The 22,430-nt window shown below is 47.1% G+C and overlaps 1 pseudogene; it reads right to left on the reverse strand.

Annotated features, from left to right (window-relative positions):
- Positions 1-22,430, reverse strand: part of LOC140214177 (uncharacterized) — a 158,214-nt pseudogene that overhangs the window by 65,007 nt on the left and 70,777 nt on the right.

Genomic DNA, 22,430 nt, shown 5'->3' on the forward strand with positions numbered 1-22,430 from the left:
ACGCTGCTCACGTGTCCTAGTTTGATGCATTTGCGGCACTGAAGAGGTTTCGCAATGAAAGGCCGCACTGCATGTCCGAAGTGTCCCACCTTAACATGCGAGGGTATATATTTACCCTTGAATGCAATCTTCACGAAGCGTGAATTACCTAGCCACTTAACATCAGCGATCACCTCATCATTGGCTGGCTTGGCAAGAATCGGCAAGTCGTTATTAAGGATGGTGACGTCTACGTCGTACATAACGCCGGTGACTACGTCAGATCCCATAGGGATGTAAGAGCGCACCTGAATGCCATCGAGGTCCGTTACGCTGCGTAGAGTGGTCACAGAAGCCGCATGCTGGACATTAACCGCCAGTAGATTTTTTCGGGTGTTCACTCGAATGTCCGATATATCGTTCGACACCAGGCCTTCCAGTGAAATCGACACAGATTGCCTGTTAAGCAGGTTCATGTTGACGGTGGGAAGCAGGGGCATAAATATGATGGTATTGGTGTCCGGCCTCTGCGCGTGTCTTACTGTTTGCATGCTTCACGATGAGGACGTCTTGGTGTTCCTTCTCATCGCTCTGCGGCTCTGAACCAGTTGGAAGTCGCCATCGGAAGTGTCCTCACTGCTGAGAGAGTAAACATTGGTGTCCTCGCTGTCACTGTCGCTCTGCTGACCGATCCGCTTCCTGGAGGCGCCCACCGCTGACACCGCCGTCTCCGGCAGACGTGCGAGGTCATCCACTTCCATCACGACCGAGCAAGGAGCGAGGACCAGCAGATGAACTTAGACTTGCACAGAAATAAACCGGAGCTAGAAAGAACAGCGCTGTATCCAAAAACTCTTCGTCGTCGTCTGTGCTACTAATTGAACCGTTGGGCTTCTCTAGCCGCCAACAGGTGCTAGGTGAGACGGCGCGCAAGCTGTTATGCGAAAGCTTGCAGTGATCACAAGCATCGCGCCAGCGTCAATACGCATCACAACTTCGAGAAGCGCTTTTTCGAACATGCGTCCGAGTCGCTGAAGGCGACAGAAGCAAAAATAGTGAAGGGTGGGGAGACAGCAGGCGGCTGGGGCGAAGGAGCCGCCAAGCTAAAAACAAGATCACAAGTCATAATGGGGGGGGGGGCTGCCGACGCCATAGTTCGGCACGATGAATATCAACGGCATAGAACTGGGGTTACGCGAGTAATCGAGACAAACTTCGGAGCAACTCAGTCTATAGACCCTTTTATTGAGGGCGCCGCCATTTTGCGACCACAGCGCCGTCTGTCGTCCGGCGCCATGCTGGTATGTGGGATTGCGCTGGAGAGTGCACGTCGAACATGCTGTTAACGACGAGCGGGAAGTTTTAGCGCTTTTCCGAGAGGTGTCAACAAGTTGTTTGGATAGGGAAACCTCTTAGCGTGCCGTCACTAAGCTTTTAGCTTCTATATAGCCGCAATATCGAACGGCGATGGGCCTAGAGGCGCTACCGCAGCTCCGCCCACCATTCAAATAGGAGGGGAGTCAAGTATGAGCATGGTCGATCCGTAACGTACACATGTAATGTGTTATTATTCTATGTCTGGCCTTGAACTCTGTTAAGGTATCACTCAGAGGACAACAATCGGAGATGTCTCCATATATCGTGCGGTGTGCCGCACCAGCGTACATCCCTATCCAGGTAGCTGCGAAGCGCCGAGGAAACACGTTTTGCTAGCTTTCGTGCTCCTAAAATTTTCGCTGTACGACTTTCTAAGCATTGTTTATCTGGAACCCAGGCCTCAAGCTTTACAAAACAGAGAACTGTAAAATAATTCGATCGAAAGGGCTGTTAACATGAATAAAATGAGCTTATGTAGTGGCCGAGAATATGCCACGATCAACCAGACGCACGCGACGCGTAGAAAGATTATGCGCATTCTTAGCTCTCGGATGGTGCCTGTGCATGCAAGGGCACCTCGCCTACTCGAGATAGCTGAAAAACAAACTACTCTCTGCAACAGCCACTTTATTTTCTGCAGTAATACAGCGAGCCATGAGCGGCGTCGACAGCTTGCCGGCGAGACCGGAAAGCACAGATCCCATGTGAGCTATAGGGCCGGCCGGCACACGGTAGGCGTGGCTTTGGTTATAGAATGGAAAAGAACACAGCTCCACTTCTTAGTCGGCACGTACTAGTTTCATAATACGTCCTCCGTCAACTTCCACCAGAACGTTGGCTGCCACGCGTGATAATCTTAGAACACGTTTGAACAGAATAGTTAAGTTTAATGTGCGTGCATGAAGAAATAGTTAACTTCGTCCATTCGCAATAGCTGACCGACTCGAATACCTTTCTTTCACGCACCTTTCTTTCATATTCCAGTTTGATGATGGGTGGCTATTTCTGAGTTCGTCGCCGAGCACTCACTGGGAACGAAACCTTCCAAACATACACGTGATGGCATGAAGTACTTTCTGTTTATGCTGGCAAGACAAAGCGGACCCTTCTCCAGCGGCGATATCCACGAAGTCATCGCTGCTGAAGATGCACTTGACGCTTGCTCCAGAAAGTTATTTTCGCAGCCGAGTGCAGCAGAGTGGTAGCCCGTCGACCTTGAGTCATCTGACATCGCAGAAATCCCAGACAGAACACGTTAGAATCGCAGTAATTCGCAATTAAACCGCTACCTTTCCAAGCTGCCGCGGGGAGAAAACGGAATCCGCACATACCAGTGCGAGGAGCAGATGGCACGGCGCGCTGGTTCGAGGCTACGTTCCTCCTCGCCGATGAAGCGTTCTATAAGGAGAGAATTGTAGCCGGCGCGTTGCTCTTAAATGAATCGTGCTTGTAATCAGCCAAGACATTTAAAAAATACTGCTCTATTGTTAAATTCGAGGCTCTGGCCTCGGCTGGTTGATTCTTCGGCATATTTTGACAAAAAAGAAAAGAACTGCCCGTAGACGAAAAGGCGCTCTATTTTCGGAGGAAGGGGCAAGTCCGTTACCATTTAATTCCGGGCAGAAGGTGCCTAGTTCTATTCCTATTCCTCCAAGTGTTGTCGCCATTCCATTCCGATTTCACTCCAGGTGGCGAAAATGTGGAATCGTTCCGGACTCATTGCAATTACGGAGTGGTAACTCCACAGCACTGCTGGCCAAGAATGCGCACCTCCTGTTCGGTGTAACGAAAAATAAGTTCCTATATATAACCTGAACATGTAATATCGGCTCACAGGCAACTCTGAAGAATACTGATCTGGTAATGATATGCTGAGTTATATTTAACGGATTCATTTATTTACTTTTTTTCGTTTTCCCAATCAGTATGTGCCATAAACTTACACGGTCCAAGCTCGAACTCAGTACCATGATCAAGAGGGCCTATAAATAAGCGCTACATCTCCCCATCTCAACCTCTAACGAGAAACTGGACGCCCTCGGCATTCACAACACCATAGACGAGCTTATTGAAGCACAGCGTATTAGCCAATACGAACGGCTCGCCAATTCCACCATGGGCAGGCACATTCTAGGCACCCTAGGCAAAACCTACACAACCGAATTCGGACCAAAAGTACCCATCCCTCCAAATATTCATGTTCAGCTAGTTATGCCGCCCATACCTCGCAATATGCACACTGAACACAATCCGGAGCGACGTGCAGAACGAGCTAAACAGCTACAAAAGAGCTACGACCAAGCCGCTGACTTAACCTACATGGACGCAGCGGAATACCCCAACCAAAACGCCATGACGGTCGTCGCAGTCGCGGGTTCGCAGTACCGCCTCGCCGCGGCCGCATCAATATTCACCACGCAACCCGAAGTAGGAGAAGAAACAGCCATCGCTTTGGCCTATGCGGCTACCAATGCACACTGCATCATCAGCGATTCAAAAACGGTCATTCGTAACTACACAAGAGGCTGGTAGCGCCCCAAGCGGAGAAGATACTCTCTGGCACTCCTCCCTCAAGGCAACGCCGCGTCCAGATCATCTGGGCCCCTGGTCACTCGGGTCTGGCTGGAAACGAAGCCGCCCACGATGCCGCCCGAGCTCTCGCACACCGGGCGCATCATCCTTCCCCTGCGTCTTCCGATCCCGACCAGCCCTCTCTTCTGTATCGCGGTCACACGCTATACCGAATGGTCATGTTCAGAGAAATTCTCCTGCACTACCGCAGAGAGCGATTACGCTACCCCCCAGCACTCAAAACACTGAATAAATCTCAATCCACCACTTGGCGACTCCTTCAGACACGAACTTTTCCGAACCCCGTGCTTTACAACTGCATTTACCCCGATGCACACTCCTTCCCATTCTGCAAAGCGTGCGAGGCCCGCGCTGACCTCGATAATATTATCTGGCAATGACCCAAAGCCTCACCCACCAACACCTACGGCCGAGCAGTGGGAGACATTGCTGCTCAGTTTGGACCCAGAGGAGAAGCTCTGGGCCGTCCGGATGGCCGAAGACGCCGTCAGAAAGCAAGGACTGGCCGCCGCCTCAGGAAGGGGGGGACTGGGGGTAAGTCTGCCGACCCCCGCCAGCCCTGAACCCTATCAAGGACATAATAAAGTGTTATCTCTCTTGGCCATTCGTCCAGAATAAGCATGTTGCACTGTGATACTTACACAAGACTTGAACATACAGCGTGATCATAGTAAGTTGCATGGAATTGTAAAAAATGGCCTGTTGCAGATAACGTAATTCTAGTCCTTGAGCTCGATTATCCGGATAGGCGGGTATTACTTGTACGAGAAATCTAAACACACAATCAAGTATTTAACAAAAATCCACTGATTACCTTGTTCAGTAATTAATTCACGACACCTACTGCAATTTACAAATTGAAGCCGGTGAGTTTGAATGGCGTATCCATTAGAATAAATTTTCAGAATGACGCCGGTTTGGAGATGCGCTCCACGAAATTGTTGTTCCATTTACTCTTTTTAACAAAACGCTCTTTCTTACAGTGGAGCACAAAAGTAACTGGGACGACTATGTATTTTGTTTTATACTTTCGCAAATAATATCTCCAAACTGCTTCCAACCTGGAAATTCATTTCAAGTTGATACGTCTTGCAAACTCACCGGCTACAGTTCGTAATTTGCAATATGTGCCATAGAGTGGTTATTTAGGAAGTGAATTTGTGAATATTTGTTAATTAATTCAATATGTCTCGATTTCTCGTGCTAGGAACGTCCGCCTCTTGCAATAATCGAGCTCAAGAACAAGAATTATGCTATCTGCCACCGACAATTTCTAAAAATTTCATAAAACTTGGAATTGGTCACCCTGTATAATGTCGGCATAGAAATATTTGTGAAGTCCACCAATCTGTGGATGACATGGTGGGATATATTTGACAGATTGTTTCTTTTGCTTTATTTTTCTTGCTTGAGCCATCCTGTATGGGCCCATTCGCTCCCAATGAAGATTGGTTATGTCACACTGTGGGCACAAAGGGTACAGAGTGTGTAAGTGGAGGTAGATATGCTCAATACGGCGTACACGCGTGACTCTTCCCTCGATGATCCCACGTGGCAGCATTCGCGCTTGCCACATCGCCGCATACACGTCGCACTGGCCCCGGCTACCGATTCGGCTGCCGAATCACCTCCCCGGCTACCCTATTTCGAAGAGGGCGAAATGAAAAACACCTCATGTGTACCGTACATTCGGTGCACGTTAAAGAACCCCAGGTTCGCATGAAAGGTGCCTGTGATGATTATCTGTCCTTTTGCTGTCATTATCTGTCATTTATCTGTCCTTTCGACATCTGTTTCTTCCTTCCTAATATTTCATTACGGAGGAACAGCGTGAAGAAAAATGACTCGAGAAAGACGGACACTAAAGGCGGCGCTATCAGTTGCATTACCTAGCAAAGCGAATAACTATATGCCCAGTTGAGTGATTCGTTGGCCTACATAGGGTAGGATGCATGGGAGTGTTTCACCCCTGTATTCTGGTATGCCTATATATATGTGCTCACAAAAATTAACGCTATTATTGGTAGTCAGCGCCTGTCCTGTCCGTCTTTCTTTTCTTGTTTTGTTCGTGCTGTCTCACCGTAATGAAGCCCTGCCAACAAGCTCAAGTTCAGCCCCGATGAACGTTACGGCTTTGTACAGCAGTGCAAGCCCAATAAATCTATGCACTAAAGCGCTGAATGCATTTTGAGATCACAAACCCGAGCGCGCCACAAATACATAATCGCGCGCCATCCTCGGCCATCAGTTGTGACTTCTGGCCAATCGGCCGGTGATGTTTCTTTTCTCATGCGGTTGAGGGACAAGGTCCCTGTGATTTAGCTCGGCGGGGGTGTAGTAGCAGAAAGGAAACGTTGAACAGGTATGACAAACGGTATTCACAAGCGAGCTATTTACATTTACAGAGAGCGTGAAGAGCATGCCCTCAGTCTTCTATGCCTAGCTGGGTGTTATAGCCTAGGACGCTGTTACGACATACGTAGTACCGAGCCTCACCGTTCTACCACTGCGTGGTTACAGCCAACACTGCCCGTGAGTCCTCCGTACTGCACTTATAAAGGCAATGAAGAAAGGAGGGACAGAAGAGAAGACGACATAGCCCGACACGGATAGAGCCGTGTTCTCTCTCGCTGCTAGCGCCGGCCGTGTAACTGCATTCTCTCTCATCTCTCCGCTCGCGGCCTTCGCATTACGATGCACCGCTGTCCTTGCTTACGTGCACTGACCCCTGCCTCACCTCCATAGTCGCCAGAAGGGGCCAAGGCCGTTGGATACTTCACTACGGCGCCACTATTTAGGGGAGGCTGGGAGCGGGCAATCACTTTCGCGGTCCGTTCTCCTTCCCGGATGACAAGGTAAGAAGGGGCTCAGCGCCCGGCGACAATCCCTGTGCCTGGTCGACCTGTGTAGAGCGATAGCCGGGCCATTCATTTGAGTTAGCCCGTCCTTTCCGAGGGAGCGCAATTTATCACTGCTATCGGTCACTCTCGGCCCTACAATGACGCATGCTCGGCCTGACACGACCCCCCTGAGAGGATAACCAAGCTTTGAGTCGGTTCAGTTAGACTAAACTGATTAGGCCGTGATATGGTAAAGGAAAAGCCTGCGTCAATGTAGGTAAATCGTAAGGTCTGCTTTGTTCGTATTTTATCTATGGGAACAGCTCACTGTTCACTGCGGGCAGGAACAATTGCCTTTAGTGGCACTCCTCAGAGGATATACTCTATCAACGGATAAAGTAACAAACAATCAAAAGAGAGAAAAAAGACATGCACGAGGATAACATCTGTTTTACAATATGAAGTGGCATGCAAATCGTCTAAAAGTTGAGGATGCTAGTTTAAACATGGTGCAGCCATAAAGATGCAAGAAACCCGCGTAAAGTTCGTGAAATCGTTCACAAGTTTCAACAGTGTTCGCGTATTGCTGACGCTTTGACGACAAAAGAGAAACAACACGCCGTGCGAAAGCGCCGAAGCTCGGCCAAGGGGTACACAGTGAACGTGAGGCTCATCAGAAAGTTCAGGGAGGCACCATGCGTGAATGAGTCTCCCGAGACAACGTCCGGCTTGGTCACGCAGTCCTCCGTGCCCTCCTTCACTGGTGTGCTGGAACGTTCACGTCCGCTTTTGTGGCCATGGCTCAAGCTTGCTCGCGGCTGTCTTCTCACGTTGCACTGGGGACGCAGAATAGTGCGTCTGCGTTACCGTTGCTGGAGCCTTTCCGATAGAAAGGCTCCAGCAGTTTCCCGCGCTGCAAGGTTTCCTGCTGGTTTTACTCCATGAGGCGTGCTCGTCGTTAAACAGAGGATTGTGGTAAAATACTACCTGTATTTCCGCCCCAAACATGCCTGGATGAAACTTGTTTAATGCCCAAATGATGGCGAATGCTTCACTCTCAATGGTCGACCAGCGGGCCTGAGTTGGGGTGAAGCGGTGGCTGACGAACGCAATCAGCTTCTCCCGACCATCGTTTCCCACCACACACTGCATGGGGATACACGAAAAGCTCCTCCAAAGGATCCGCACTATTTACACCATATGCAGCAGGCCCAGCTAACTTTCCTTAACGAGACCGACTCCCCGACGCGGCACGGAAACTCCGTAGAAAGAGATACCACGCCTTCAATAAAGGAAGACTATCAGCGCAATGGGTTAACATGCATGATACTGTCACGTCACCACACTGTCACATAGATATTTCTGCAAATCAAAGGTTTCCCAAAAGCGCCAGCGCAAGCATCGCCTCACGGATTGGAATGAGTTCCGCAAGACACATCTAGGAGACTTCCAAAACATGCACCTGAAAGATTGGGTAGAAATTGTAAGGCAACGAATCCAGTCACACACGAAGGAGTTAATAGAGAAGTGGGAGCAACCAAGCACGGACAAGCATCTACTTCATCTCTGGGAGGCACGACGTGCCCCCATCAAGAGATGGAAAAGGAATAAGCTCAATCGAAAACTACGCTCACGCATCAACACGCTCAACGAGCAGATCGTCCACTACACCGAACATCTTGCTCGTGAGCAGTGGTACGATACGTGCAACGAGCTCAATGACACATTGAATATGAGCTCCACGTGGAATCTCATCCGATCACTCATTGACCCAACCCAGACAAAGAGCCGGAAACATCCCATAAGCTTCGAAAGCTGCTCGAAACATTTGAGCATACCGACGACCTATTCAACGAGTTTATAACAACACACATTGCGGATGCAGCACAACCACAGTAGGCCGACTACAAAAGCGGAGAGCCAGAAAATGAGGGACTCATCGGCCCAATCACATTAGCGGAACTACAGCGTGCCCGAGAAGAAGTAAAGCCGTATAAAGCGCCAGGACCACACGAAATTACGAGAACACAGCTCCGCAACCTTACAGAAGCCGATAATGCATTCTTACTTCAGCAAATTAACAATGTGTGGGACACGGGCAGCTTGCCATAAGACTGGAAGACAGCCAGCAGCATTTTCATTCCGAAGCCTGACAAGCCCCAAACCATAGCGAATCTGCGTCCAATATCGCTAACATCATGCGTCGGTAAGCTAATGGAGCGCATCGCGCTTACCAGACTTCTTAGTCACCTTGAGCAATCCCAACACCTAGCCCATAATTTGATTGGATACAGACATCACTTATCTACTCAAGACGTTCTGCTGCAGCTACACGAAGAAATCACGAAGGAAACAAGCAGCGCTCAGCTTAAAGCTATGCATGCCATCGACCTCAAGAAAGTTTTTGACTATGTTAACCACGATGCTATGCTGCAAGAACTCAAAGTTACTGGCTGCGGAACCAAGCTTTATAACTATATCAGGGACTTCTTGCGCAGTCGCACGCACATGCTACAAGTAGGCGATATCACCTCACAACAGTATCCCCATCCGCAGAGAGCTATCCCCCATGGTTCCGTGATCTCGCCCACACTCTTTAATCTTGCCATGTGCGTAGTCCATAGAGCGCTACGAGACATCCACGACATCAAATATGCGATCTACGCAGATGAGATCACCATCTGGGTCAACACGGATTCGCCAAGGCATATCCAAGAAACTCTCCAACAGGCTATGAACAGGGTGCATGAGGCTGCTCAAACTATTGGCCTTAGACGTGCGCCGGAAAAATCTGAGTTGCTACTGGTCCATCACAAAAGGTGGAGACTGCCCACCATACAAATTGTAAACGAAGGCGTGCCGATTTCCCAATCAAAATCTATTAAGATACTCGGTCTCCATATCCAGAAAGATGGAGGTCCCGCTGTGACGGTGCAGCACCTGCTCAGGCAACGAAAACAGGGGCTGCACGTGATACGTAGGGTATCCAACCGCGCCAATGGAGTAAAGAGGCGGGTGTGCTTCAACTAAGAAACGCGCTAATTATGTCGCGCCTGCGCTATCACCTGCCCTATACCAATCTCCGTAAGCAAGATATCAATCGCCTTGATGCGCTCATCCGGAAGGCGACAAAGCTGACCATCGGCATCCCGTTTAGTGCCAGCACTAAGCTCCTCCTTGACATCGGTTGCCATAACACGGTGGCGGAACTAGTCAGCATTCATCGTCGTCGCCAAGAACTGCGGTTGCAGTGCACGTGTCAAGGCACGCACACCTTCCATAGAATCGTTCATCATCCAGAAGCTACGCCCCTTGTGAACACGCACCCACTACCCCCGAAACAACACGAACTCCTAACCATAGATCCATTGCCACGCCATATGAATCCAGAACGAGGCAAGGAGAGGCGACGCCAGCCAGTTACCTACTTCAAGAGGTACACTGCAAGACACCCTGACGGCATATACTTCTGCGCTGATGCTAGCGTTGGTGCACGGGGCTCCGCTATAGCAGTCGTCAATAACGACCTCCAAACTGTACATACGGAGGTACTCTCACAGACAGATCCGACCTTAGTGGAACCAGCGGCCATCATTGTCGCTATCAAGCACATGCCCCCTAGTAACTCAGCCTACCCAAGAATCATATTTACCGACTCCATGGAGGCTTGCAGGAAATTGTTGCACAACGATCTCCCGGCTCACATATCGACATTTATTCAAGAGCACGTTCAGGGTCCTTTGGAAATAATCTGGATACCTGGTCATGACGGGCTACCGGGAAATGAAAGAGCTGATCAGCTCGCCTGCGAGACATTGAACCAGGCACCCTGCATTCCGCGACCAGCCCAGACGAAAAGGTGGGCTCCCCTGCTTCTGTGGCATATCAAGAGGCAAGGCATGGAAAAGGAATATTTACGAAACTCAGCAAAGTGCCAAGCCCAGCAAGTGCTCACCCGTGAACAGGGTGTACTGATTCGTCAGGCCCAGACTGAATCTCTCTCTACACCAGCGCGAATGCACCTCCTCCGCAGCCTCTTACCTGAAGATCCCCCACCCTGCCGACACTGTGGCGAACACCCGAACACATCCCATATCCTCTGGTCCTGTGGACGACCCCTACGTACTCTGCCTGCCCCTACAAATATTTCCCCTAAACCCCATGCCGGGTGGCTGACAGAAGCAGCCAGCGCCGACGACCAACGGTACCTTGCGGCGCTTACCAGTGCTGCAATGAAGAATGCCGCAAGCGGGGCACTGGACTGAGGGCCTTTCCACCACACCACCCAACATGAAAATAAAGTTCTTTTTTTCTGTCTCTCTCCCATCTGTGCTGAACAAGCTCCAGCGGCTACCTCGGATGCGTCCGTGAATAGCCAACATGGCTTGTGAATGACAGGAGTGGTAAAAACGGCCGCCTCGCAAAGTGAGCTCTGTAGTTCCGCGAATGCATTCTGCGTGTCTTCTACCGACGGTATCGGGTTTAGCACGCTTCGATTCGTCAAGGCGGTGAGCGGTGCGGCGACTGCGGCGTAGTTTCGTACATAGCCACGATAGTAGCCGCAGAGCCCCAATAGGCTATGGAGCTGCTTTTTCTTCGTAGGTGGTGCTATGTCCCTAATCGCGGCGAGCTTCTTCGGGTCCGGGTCGTGAGTCCTGCCACCCACATGTTCCAGCTATCGTATGCATGAACGCGACGTGACTCTTTTCAACGCTCACTTCGACCTTAGCCTCGCGCAGCATTCCAAAGACGATTTCGACATGCTCCAGCTGTTCTTGCCATGAAGAAGAAAAAATGGCACTGTTGTCTAAATATGCCGCCTCATATTTATTTATTTATTGATACTGTTAGCCCAAAGGCCGATACAGGGTGGAATAATCATAAAATAAGCTTCAAAGATCGCTACAAACACGAGCGCTACGCAAATAAATCCAGAAAATACAACTGCTTAGGTGTGCGAATTTTGCACAAGAATATAAGCATTGTATAAGAGGCACCGAACATTACAAACAACTGTACCACACAAAATAATATTTTCAAGATCACAAACAGAAACTCCAATATCCCGTAGGATCATTCAATTATGTCTTGTTGCACATGCTGCTTATCATTGCACAAAAAAAGCTAATAATGTGAGAGGAAGGTTACGTAGAAGAATATGCCTGTACAGATATTTCAAACTGTTCTAGAGAATCAATTTCCGTCATGCTATGTGGTAGTGCATTCCAATGTTCAATCGTTTTAGGAAAGAGGGAGTACTTAAAGGAGTCAACCTTTGCTAGTATGGCCCTCGTGGCTAGACCTAACGGACCGTGATATCCGTGACGTTCTCTTTTCTGAGTACCTTCGAGTGTCGAAATTGAAGTGGTTATGTTTCATTAAATAAATAAATTTTAGTCTAGCCACTTTTCGTCGCAATGAAAGCTCGGGCAAGTTTAGTTGAGTGAGCGTCTCAGTCACGGAATCCGTGTACCTATATTTTGACATAATAAACCTTGCTGCATGCCTCTGCATTTTTTCAATTTTATTTACTTCATTCTTTTTATACGGATCCCATATTATGCTAGCATATTCTATCGCGGGACGTACCAATTCCAGATATGCAGTTAGTTTAACGTCTCGGGGAGCAAGTTTAAACATCCGTCGTAGTGACCAAAGATTAACCTCTGCTGCATTACATAAATTAGTGATGGGCTTTGTCCAAGATAAGTCATCTGATATCCTGTTGCCTAAATACTTGAAGTGACTCACTTGTTTTATTGGTTTACCATCGAACTTTTAATTGCAATGTAACACATTTCTTGTTTTTCTAGTTATTTGCGCATAAACAGTTTTTTTCGTAATTTATTTTCATTTTCCATCGCTTGCACCAATTGGTGATCGATTCTAGTGCTGAATATAATTTTAATTGGTCCTCAAGACAAAATATTTTAGAGTATATTAAGCAGTCATCTGCAAATAAACGAACCATTCTCTTATCATTAAGGCCATTTATCATGTCACTAATATAACATAGAAACAATACAGGTCCTAACAGGGACACCTGGGGCTTGAGGGACACCTGATGCTACTTTTAGAATTTTCTATTTGTTTCCTTTCACTTCCACGTACTGCGATCTGTTAGTAAGGTATGAGACAATACACTTTACTATATTTAAGTTAACTCCGATATCAAGTCGTTTACCAATCAAATCTGAGTGTGAAACGTGGTCGAAGGCTTTTGATAAATCAAGGCAGATTCCGTCCACCTGACCTGTTTCACTAATTACCTGAGCAAAATCGTGTACTGTTTCTGCAAGCTGGGTGATAGTGGACAATCGGCTCCTAAATCCGTGCTGGTTAGAAATAAATATGTTTTAGCTTTCGTCATCGTTAAACAAGCTTTTTGATAGGATAAGCTCGAACATCTTGCAGGAAGCACATGTAACTGAAATGGGTCTGTAATTTTGAACTCTGTGTTTGTCCCCAGTTTTATGAACTGGCACGACTCGCGCCATTAACCAATCATTTGGTAAATTGTGCTGTTCAAGAGACGCACGGAAAATTATCAGCAAATACTTCGCGATCCATTGAGCATATCGTCTCAAGAATTCATTAGGGATGACATCTGGGCCAGGAGACTTTTTCGTGTCTACACCTAAAAGAAGTGAAAGTATATCTTCTACAGTTAAGGTAATGTCTGGCATGTCTGAACGAGCATTAGTCATTGTCTCTCTTATTTCTGCAGGCAATGGTAGGGGAGGGCCAAACACGGAATGGAAAAATTTGTTGTATATGTCAACAATTTGCGCAAAGTCTGTAATTATACATTCATTGCTGGTAACATACCTCACATCCTCACGTGATGGAGCAAAGTGACGCCAAAAACGCTGTGGCGAATGTCTCATAAACTGTGATAAAGTGTGGCAATAGTAATGTTCTTTCGCAGTAGATAATTTTTCCTTTAGTATTATTGAAAGATCTCGAATCTCATTATGATCTTTATATTTAATTTTCCTTCTACGTTTTAATTTCCGCTTTAACTGAATGATTTCTCGGTTCACCCAACGATCTCGCTTTTTCACTTTTTTTATCTTCATTGGAACATAGTTATGCAAACAGTAATTGGCAATACCTTTAAAGTTATGCCACAACGTATTGACCTCAGCTGCTTCATCAAACGTCTCCACTGCCATCTCCAGGTAATTTAGTATGCTGACATCATCTGCTGCAGCTAAATTTCTTACGTGTATTGCTTCTCTGTGAAGCTTGACTGGCAACACTTTTTTTATGCACAGTAGGACAAGTTTGTGGTCTGAAAGTCCGTCATGAACAGAAGCGGCATAATCAGTAATCCTGCTATCTATAAATACAAGGTCAATCACTGACTCGGTGGTTGGTCCAATTCTAGTTGCTTCATTAACAACCTGCGCAAGATATCTGCTAAATACCATGTCCAATAAAGCATCACAGTGTTTCAAGTCTGCCGAGCCAGTCTGCCGCACATCCCAACGAATATCTGGCAGATTAAAGTCACCTACTATAATGAGACGCGTGTTTTCAGATGTTTTCAGATTTATCTTGCGCTTTCACCTTGGCATACACAACGCGACTGCCGTTTGCGGCTACCGTTCGCTTTTCGTGAGGGGACCCTCTCCGGACCTGCTGGCACCATTTAACTTTTTCGCTTGTTCGAGAGTCTGTCAGACGTGCGAGATCTGAGCCGGTCTCAGCCAGCCGGTCTCAGGCGCACATATTCTAAGCTTTCAGAAATCAGGCTAGCCTTCACGCTTTTCAGGTACAGATACTCCAGGACTTTAGCCGCTCATTTTTTTCCATCCATGTACATGAGCCTTTCTTCAAAACCATATTTTTTCTCGGTGCTTCTCCGACTTCAAAAGAGGCGCACCCATGTCACCCTGCACAACCTAATTCGTGCTTTCACCATAGGCTCCCGAAGCAAACCGGCCTACCAATATTTGGTTAATTTCCAATCCCAACAAGATATCAAATTTCAAGCATAAAATGGCATTTGTGGACGTTAGCACAGGTACCATTACTCCTTTCCTGATTCCATACACCACCTCCTATTTATTGTGGCCCCGAGTGCTGTATGTTTTATTATTGCCGCATTACGCTTCTCTTTATTTTCAGATTATCTTCGTAGTTTAGTGTATACGCCGAGGTATCTATATTGCTTGACTACTCATGTGAATTGCTGTTGAATTGACATGGCGTATTTTGTCGTCTCTTCATTAAAGATCATGATTCCAGATTTCTCTGTGCTTAACTTAAGGTCTATATTTGTCACTGCGTTGCCACTCATACTCGCAATTGTCTGTAAATATGTTGTATGGTCCACTAGTAGCACTATGTCGTCCACCTGCATACATCAGTCCGGGGACCTTCTGCTGCACCACTTGTCCATTACGCATGTCGGATAAATGAAACCCTAATGCACTGTTTTCCAGTCGTCCTTCTATGCCCTTTAGATAAAGCCTGAACAACAATAGAGACAGAATACATCCTTGCTTCAGTCCTTGGTGAATTTGCACCACTTCATTGCATTTCCGGCCATCCCATAAAATTTGTACTGTGTTGCCTCCAAATATGTCCCTCAGCAGCTCCACGAAATTGTAATCTATGCCTTCGTGCTTGAGCATATGCCATAACGATTCCCCGTCTACGTCGTCCATGGGCTCCTTTAATATCTATAAATGCTATCCATAAAGGTCTATTCTGACCTTCTGAAATCCCTATGCATTTTCGACTACAGTGTTCGTTTGTAGCGGCGGGCCTTACGAACAGTTTTATCATTGTGAATACGCTTATTTCGTAAAATTATTCGTAGGCCAAAATTGGTTATGTTTGCCTAATGAATTGCCTCTCAGGTCTTGTAGACCGAGCGAAGGCTGAGAGGGATACTGTTGTTCTCGGCCGACCTGCGTGGAGCACCAATATCGGTGTATATAGACAACTTTCCTCTGAACTCTGTCTATGGACTCCATATTTCTTAGATCGCCAAGTACTGTTCCAAACGACAGCGGTGTACTCCAGCAGAGGTCGGCAGATGGATGTGTACAGGTCACGAGATACCCGTGAATTTCTGTACTCCCTCGAGATTGGACTTGCTATGCGCAGGGGCCGCAGGACAGGCTTAGTGATACATTCTATCTGAGGCGAGAAGATTAGATTGGAATGAAATATAATTCCAAGGTCAACAACTTTGCCCTCCGGAAAGAACGTGGCTTCGCTCAGGTGGTATCATCTGTCTTCCCAGTGTGTGACATTACTTTCGTCATTTCGCCGCTTAGCGCTAGTTTGTTCTGTATGCACCAATCGCCAAAGGTGGCTACGTCTTTTTGAAGTAGAGTGCGGTCACAAAGACTACGAATTTCTTTGAATATCTCTATGTCATCCGCGTAACGGAAGAAAGACGCGTTCATTATCACTCCGGACACATCATTTACGAAGAGACAGAAGGGAAGCGAGCCCTGTGACACACCACTAGTAACTATGCATAATGCATGAGGAGTGCCCGTTGGAGGTGACGGGGCATTGTCGGTGTGACAGATAGTTCCGTAGCAAAGGCATTCAATATGCAGAAAGAGTGGTTTCGTAGAGTTTTGGGAGCAAAGGGTGCGACTAATTAGGTCACAGTGAACAGAGTCAAGGTGACTCCTGCCCTCGAACGCTTCGGATGAGCGGGCCTGACGAGGTTTGATGTTGTTGAATGGGCCGGTATAAATTGATGTTCACTAGGTATTTGGCTGTACAGCGCGCTGCCTGTGAATAACGTGTGCCGTACACACTCAAAGATTTCCCACGCAGAACATAGGAGAGATATCCGTCTGTAGTTTTGTACGGCTGATTTCGAGCCAGGTTCGTGAACGGGAACGTTTGAGGCAGGTGTTGTATATGCAAGTTAGGGTTCGACTAAGAAGATCACTGGACGATTTAATTAAAGCGATTAGAATGCCATCACGGTCATATAACAGCGATGGTCTTGCGTTGCGAATTCTTTTGGCAATAAATTATTGACTAATAGACACAGTGCTTGGCGCATCACCACTTTGCAAAGAAAGGTCGGACGAAGTGGGGCCACCGCCCCTGTTGGCAGCTGATTGAAAGTTCATGGTTACGAAAAAAAGAAGACAAGGGACAAAGAACGTCACGAGCGAGTACGGTCTCACAAGTGAAATTTTATTGGGATCTACTCTGAACATATACGCAAACATAAGGAAGTAAAGCAATGACCGCAAAAAAAAAAGGAACAGAACCAGACCCCTACGCAGCGTCCTTGGAAGTTATAAAAGCAAAATACACGATGTACTCTCTACCGATACGAGCAATTGAATACGATCTATCAATGTAGTAATATTCCATGTCATGTAAGCTTAGCGATTCCTGGCTGACGCATCCGTTTTTGTAAGGTGGTGTAGTGGTTTTTGGTGTAGGTAACTCTGTGTGCCAGGACACGAGTCCCCTGGGAATAATGAAGTTGCTGCACGAAAGAAAGCTTATTGATGTGTTTCCAAACCTTTGTGTTGCTTTGCGAATGTACTAGGCGCTTGAGGATATTGGTGTTGATGGCCGGATGTATGCATGGCTGCAAAGTTACCTCAGTAGCCGCACTATTTCCATGTCCACTTCGGATGGCGAGACTGATAGACATGACGTTCGCAGGGGTGTTCCGCAGAGTGGTGTCCTTAGCCCAATATTGTTCAATATCATACTGGTGGGCCTTGCAGACGAGCTACCTGAAACAGTGCGTATCAGTGCGTACGCGGATGATATCTGTATCTGGTCATCTGGGGTCACACGTCCACAAGTGCGTGCAAGGCTCCAACGTGCGGCTACCATAACGGCGAAGTACTTGCGCCGTAGAGGCCTGCAACTCTCAGCAGCTAAGTGTGCAGTCATGGCATTCACGCGCAAATCAATGTCACATTATCCAATCGTTGTCGACGGAACGCCGCTCCCTTTAGTCACCCACCAGAGATTTCTTGGCATGATAATAGACCGCAGTCTTTCTTGGACCAAACATGTTACTGCGCTTAGGGCTAAACTGACCAACTTCACGCATGTTCTGCGTGTAATATCAGGACTGAGATGGGGCCCCTCTGAGCGAAGTTTGCTCCAAGTGTACCAGGCATTTTTTGTGGGCTACATACGCTACAGCGTTCCTGTGTTATCTAACATGGGGTCACCTTGTATATGCACGCTGGAGAGCCTTCAGGCACAAGCACTACGGATACGTCTTGGCTTGCCACGCTGCACGTCAACTACGGGCACAATAGCGGAAGCACGCGCTTGTCCAATCGACATATACAGGTCTTGTGAACCTGTGCGAACCTATCTTCGCTTGCTAACCAGACACTCACACCATCCACTGTCAACACTTCCAAGCACCAACCTTGACTGTGTTTTTTCTAAAGCTATTGCATGTCACGCAAGCATTATACCTGCAAGAATCCAGGCCACCGACATCCCCACGACACCTCCATCGACATTGCCAAGACCACTAGTGAGGCTTCAGATACCCGGAATTATGAAGAAATCTCACGTTTCCTCCATTGGCTTGAAGCAGCTCACCCTGTCACATATATTTACATTATATAGCGGGACTGTACAAGTATATACTGATGGTTCGGTCACGCCATTTGCCACAACGGCCACATTTGTCATCCCACAACTTGGAATTACTCGACGATTTCGATTAGATCACAAATCGACATCTACGGCTGCGGAACTTACGGGAATACGGGAGGCTGTCCGTTTTATGAGAACGCAGACGCCCCATAGATGGAGGATATTGTGCGATGCCAAATCAGCGCTACAGGCGCTAAAATACTTTTAAAGAAAGAAAGGACCATACTATCTGCTCGTGCTGGAAATCGTCGAACTTCATCACAGTGCCGAGTTAAGTGGCCACGTGATCACCTTTCAATGGGTGCCTAGCCAATGTGGTATTTTTGGCAATGAACTCGCTGACAGTGAGGCAAGATCAGCCTCCTCTTCCTGTGATGAAGTACGGATTGCATACTCGCGACCTGACACCAACTCCTTGATCAAGGCACTCATGCAGGACCTTACAAAGGCTTACAGAGCCCACTATGACAACGTTCACAGACGTCTACATATGAATGACCCAGACAGTAAATTCTGTTTGCCCCCGAAGCTTATACGGAGCAAAACATCATTGCTACAGAGGATTCGGCTCGGCGTTGCTTTCACCCGTCGCTACGCACACCTCATCGGCCAATCGAACAGCCCTGATTGTGAACACCGCCAGATGCCCGTAACACTGCAACACGTACTGTGCGACTGCCCAGCATATATGCTGGAGCGAAGGACGTTAGACAGTTTCCTAGCCAGCGTTGGCAGACAACTACTGTCGGAGGAAGCTATCCTCGGCCATGGCCTGACACTGCAATTTCAATGCGTGCAACAAAAGTATTGTTGAAGTTTCTGCAGGACACCAAGCTCGACGAGCGGCTCCAGCGAGACAACTGTCTCATGTACATAAGCACTCACCACTTCTCTTATCATCATCATCATCCATCCCAATACTTCCACTCCCCTTCCCTCTTCCCCTGTGCAGAGTAGCAGACTAGAGCGCACTAGCTCAGGTCGACCTCTCTGTCTTTCCTATCAATAAATTCTATTCATTCATTCATTATAAGCATACCCGTGACAAAGTGCGAGACTGAACGATCGCTTTCCAAGTTGTCGCTGATAAAAAATCGCCTTCGTTCGAAGCCTTGTTGGCGACAAGGTGAACTCGCTTGCTATCATGTCCATTGAAAGTGACCTCCTCCGCGATCTATCCTTCGAACAGACTATATCTGATTTCGCCAAAGTGAAACGCGAAAGATGCCATTTTAAAAAAAGACTGGTTGCGCTATACATGAATAGTTCCAACAAGTTCTGTGCATCGCCTCCAAGCCTCCACGTTACCAATGAAACGCTGAGCAGTGTAATTAAAGATATGCAGTTGTTCGTCTCTTGTTTGTCGTTCTTGTGAGATTTAGCGTGCTCATAAAGAACTGTATTTTTGTTGTTTTTGATAGTGCCACGTTTTTTGGTGTCGTCCTTGCTTGTCTTACCTTTAACGAAAATATTTTCAAATAATGCTTTGTAATTACAGTTGGTAATTTGCATCTGTATTTTAGTGTATTTTTATGGTGTTTGTATTGCCTTAAGCATTTTATATATATATGGCACATTTATAGAGTAACGTGTATAACGATTACTGCAGTCTGATGCTTGAATTTTAATAAAGAATGTTTTGGATACAACCATGCATCTCCTCACGGGATTAAACTTCGTGATGCAAACAGAGCCTAGCTTCAGAAGGATCGACATCTGAGCTGTGTTGTCTTTTCTACGTTCTTGTTCCTCTTGAGTGCACTAAACCTTTCCTTAATGCCTAGCTTTTGCTGAAAACAGCATGCAGATTAATCACAAAGTGAACATATGTGTTGGTGCTTACAACAGCACGCGCTTCAAGCGAGCTTTGTGGTTTTCCTTATAATATTAACAATAATAATAATCCCGTTGATCGCACTTCGTTCTTTTTAATTTGGTGGAATTAAAAGGAAACATGGCATATTTCCAGTAGCGTAGCAGGCGACGGGGGGGGGTCAGTATAGGGAAAGGGGGGCTTGCATGCGCATTAGCCCAGGGGCCCCATTTTTCTTAATCCGGCCCTGGACAAAAACAAATTATTAAATTGGTATTGAAACTCGAAGCGCCTCTTTTTAATCATGATCTGCATAAAATAGTTCCATCGAAGTTCGTCGACATCTGCCCACGTTGGCACCATGAAACTATACGGTAAAAATTTTCATTTAACAATACCTGGTTCGATTGACTGTATGCCTCTGTGTACCGAACACTGTCGTCTGTGTACAGCTTTTATTTTAACCGATGTATTTTACGATATCATTTGGATATATACGAGAAACGGAAGTGACTCAAGAACCGAGCCGTGTGGGATGCCTGATTTCACTAGTAGTTGGTCTGATTGATGGCTTTTGAATTGAACAAACTGGTGGCGATTATTTAAGTACGCTGAGATCTAGTTAACAAGCTGTTAATTTCTAAGCAAGTCATGTAATTGAAACATTAGTTTACTGTGTGATATATATCGAGTGCTTTTGAAAAGTCTATAAAAATGCATCAATTTGCCTTATATTATCTATGTGCTTGGAACAATAATGGACGGTGGCAACTAGTTCTGCACAAGTTAAATATATGTATACCCTTTCCTGAAGCCATGTTGAAATGCGGACAAGTTGTTATATTTATTTAATAAATTTAATGTGTCTTTATGTATTAGGTGCTCAAATAGTTATATCAGATACAAAGTGCACGAAATGAAGTCTGAAATATGTCAATAGAGAATATTTAGTACACGTTTTCTGGAGTCTAGTAATAGGGCAATCTGTAATGCAATAAGGCCGCGCCGGAAACGTGTAATGTTGCCTGGCATACCTTTGCGGCCGCAAAAGTTGCACATGATCCAGAATTTTCGGACAAGGTGTAATGCTGTGGAACACGTTATACAGGAACAGAAGGTCTGATATAGTACGCCTTAAACTTAGAGGTGGGATTTAAGGTATATTTGAGGGGGCTGGATCATGGTCACTAGAACGTCAAAAGCGGCGCTCGAAAATAGATATTGTCACGTGGTAGTGACGGTAAAGAAAACAGTCAAAAGTGGGAAAGACGAAACTAGCATTTTATTGGGCGAGGCTGTGCCCACAAGAACAGGCTAAACTTAAAGAACGGCGACTACGGGGAACACAGTCGGCGATCGTCAAAATCTGATCAACGGGTCAAGCGCGTCCGCTTTTATACATCAATCGTCGAATGTTCCAGACTAATCATTGGGACCCGCGTGCCCTCCACAAAGCTCTACACCATTCGCGTCAGGCGATAAAATCAGATAACATAAGGTTCGGCGACAACAGACAGCGGATAGAAGCATCGATAAGTTTCCAGAAACTTCGGATACATGCAGGCGTGTCCCGCGTTGTGCGATAACATTTGTTAGGCGGCGAAACGTGGTCGCCCGATAAAGATAAGTACACGTGTCAATACCCCCCTCTTAAAAAGCGTTGACCCGATGATGCAAACAAACGAAAGTAATAAACAAAAGCACTCGTAGCAAAGAAAACAACAAAGTAAGGATGTTCATCAGCGTCCGTAAAAGGGTTTAGGGCGCACCACGTGGACCACTTCAGATCGTGCGCGCCGCCGCTGTGAATGCGAAATGCCGTCTGGCACGACCTCATAGTCCAGTGCACCAATACGTCGGATGACCTTGTAGGGTCCGAAATAGCGTCTCAGTAGTTTCTCACTGAGTCCTCGGCGGCGTATCGGGGTCCATACCCAAACACGGTCGCCGGGCTGGTACTCGAAGAAGCGTCGTCGGAAGTTGTAGTGTCGGCTGTCGGTCCTCTGCTGGTTCTTGATCCGCAGGTGGGCGAGCTGTCGGGCTTCTTCGGCGCGCTGGAGAGAGGGAGCGACGTCAAGATTTTCCTCGTCAGTGACCTGCGGCAGCATGGCGTCGAGCGTCGTCGTTGGGTTCCTGCCGTAAACCAGCTTAAATAGCGTGATCTGTGTTGTTTCTTGCACCGCCGTGTTGTAAGCGAA

This window comes from Dermacentor andersoni, chromosome 11 (assembly GCF_023375885.2).
Source record: "Dermacentor andersoni chromosome 11, qqDerAnde1_hic_scaffold, whole genome shotgun sequence".
In the NCBI taxonomy this organism is placed as follows: Eukaryota; Metazoa; Arthropoda; class Arachnida; order Ixodida; family Ixodidae; genus Dermacentor; species Dermacentor andersoni.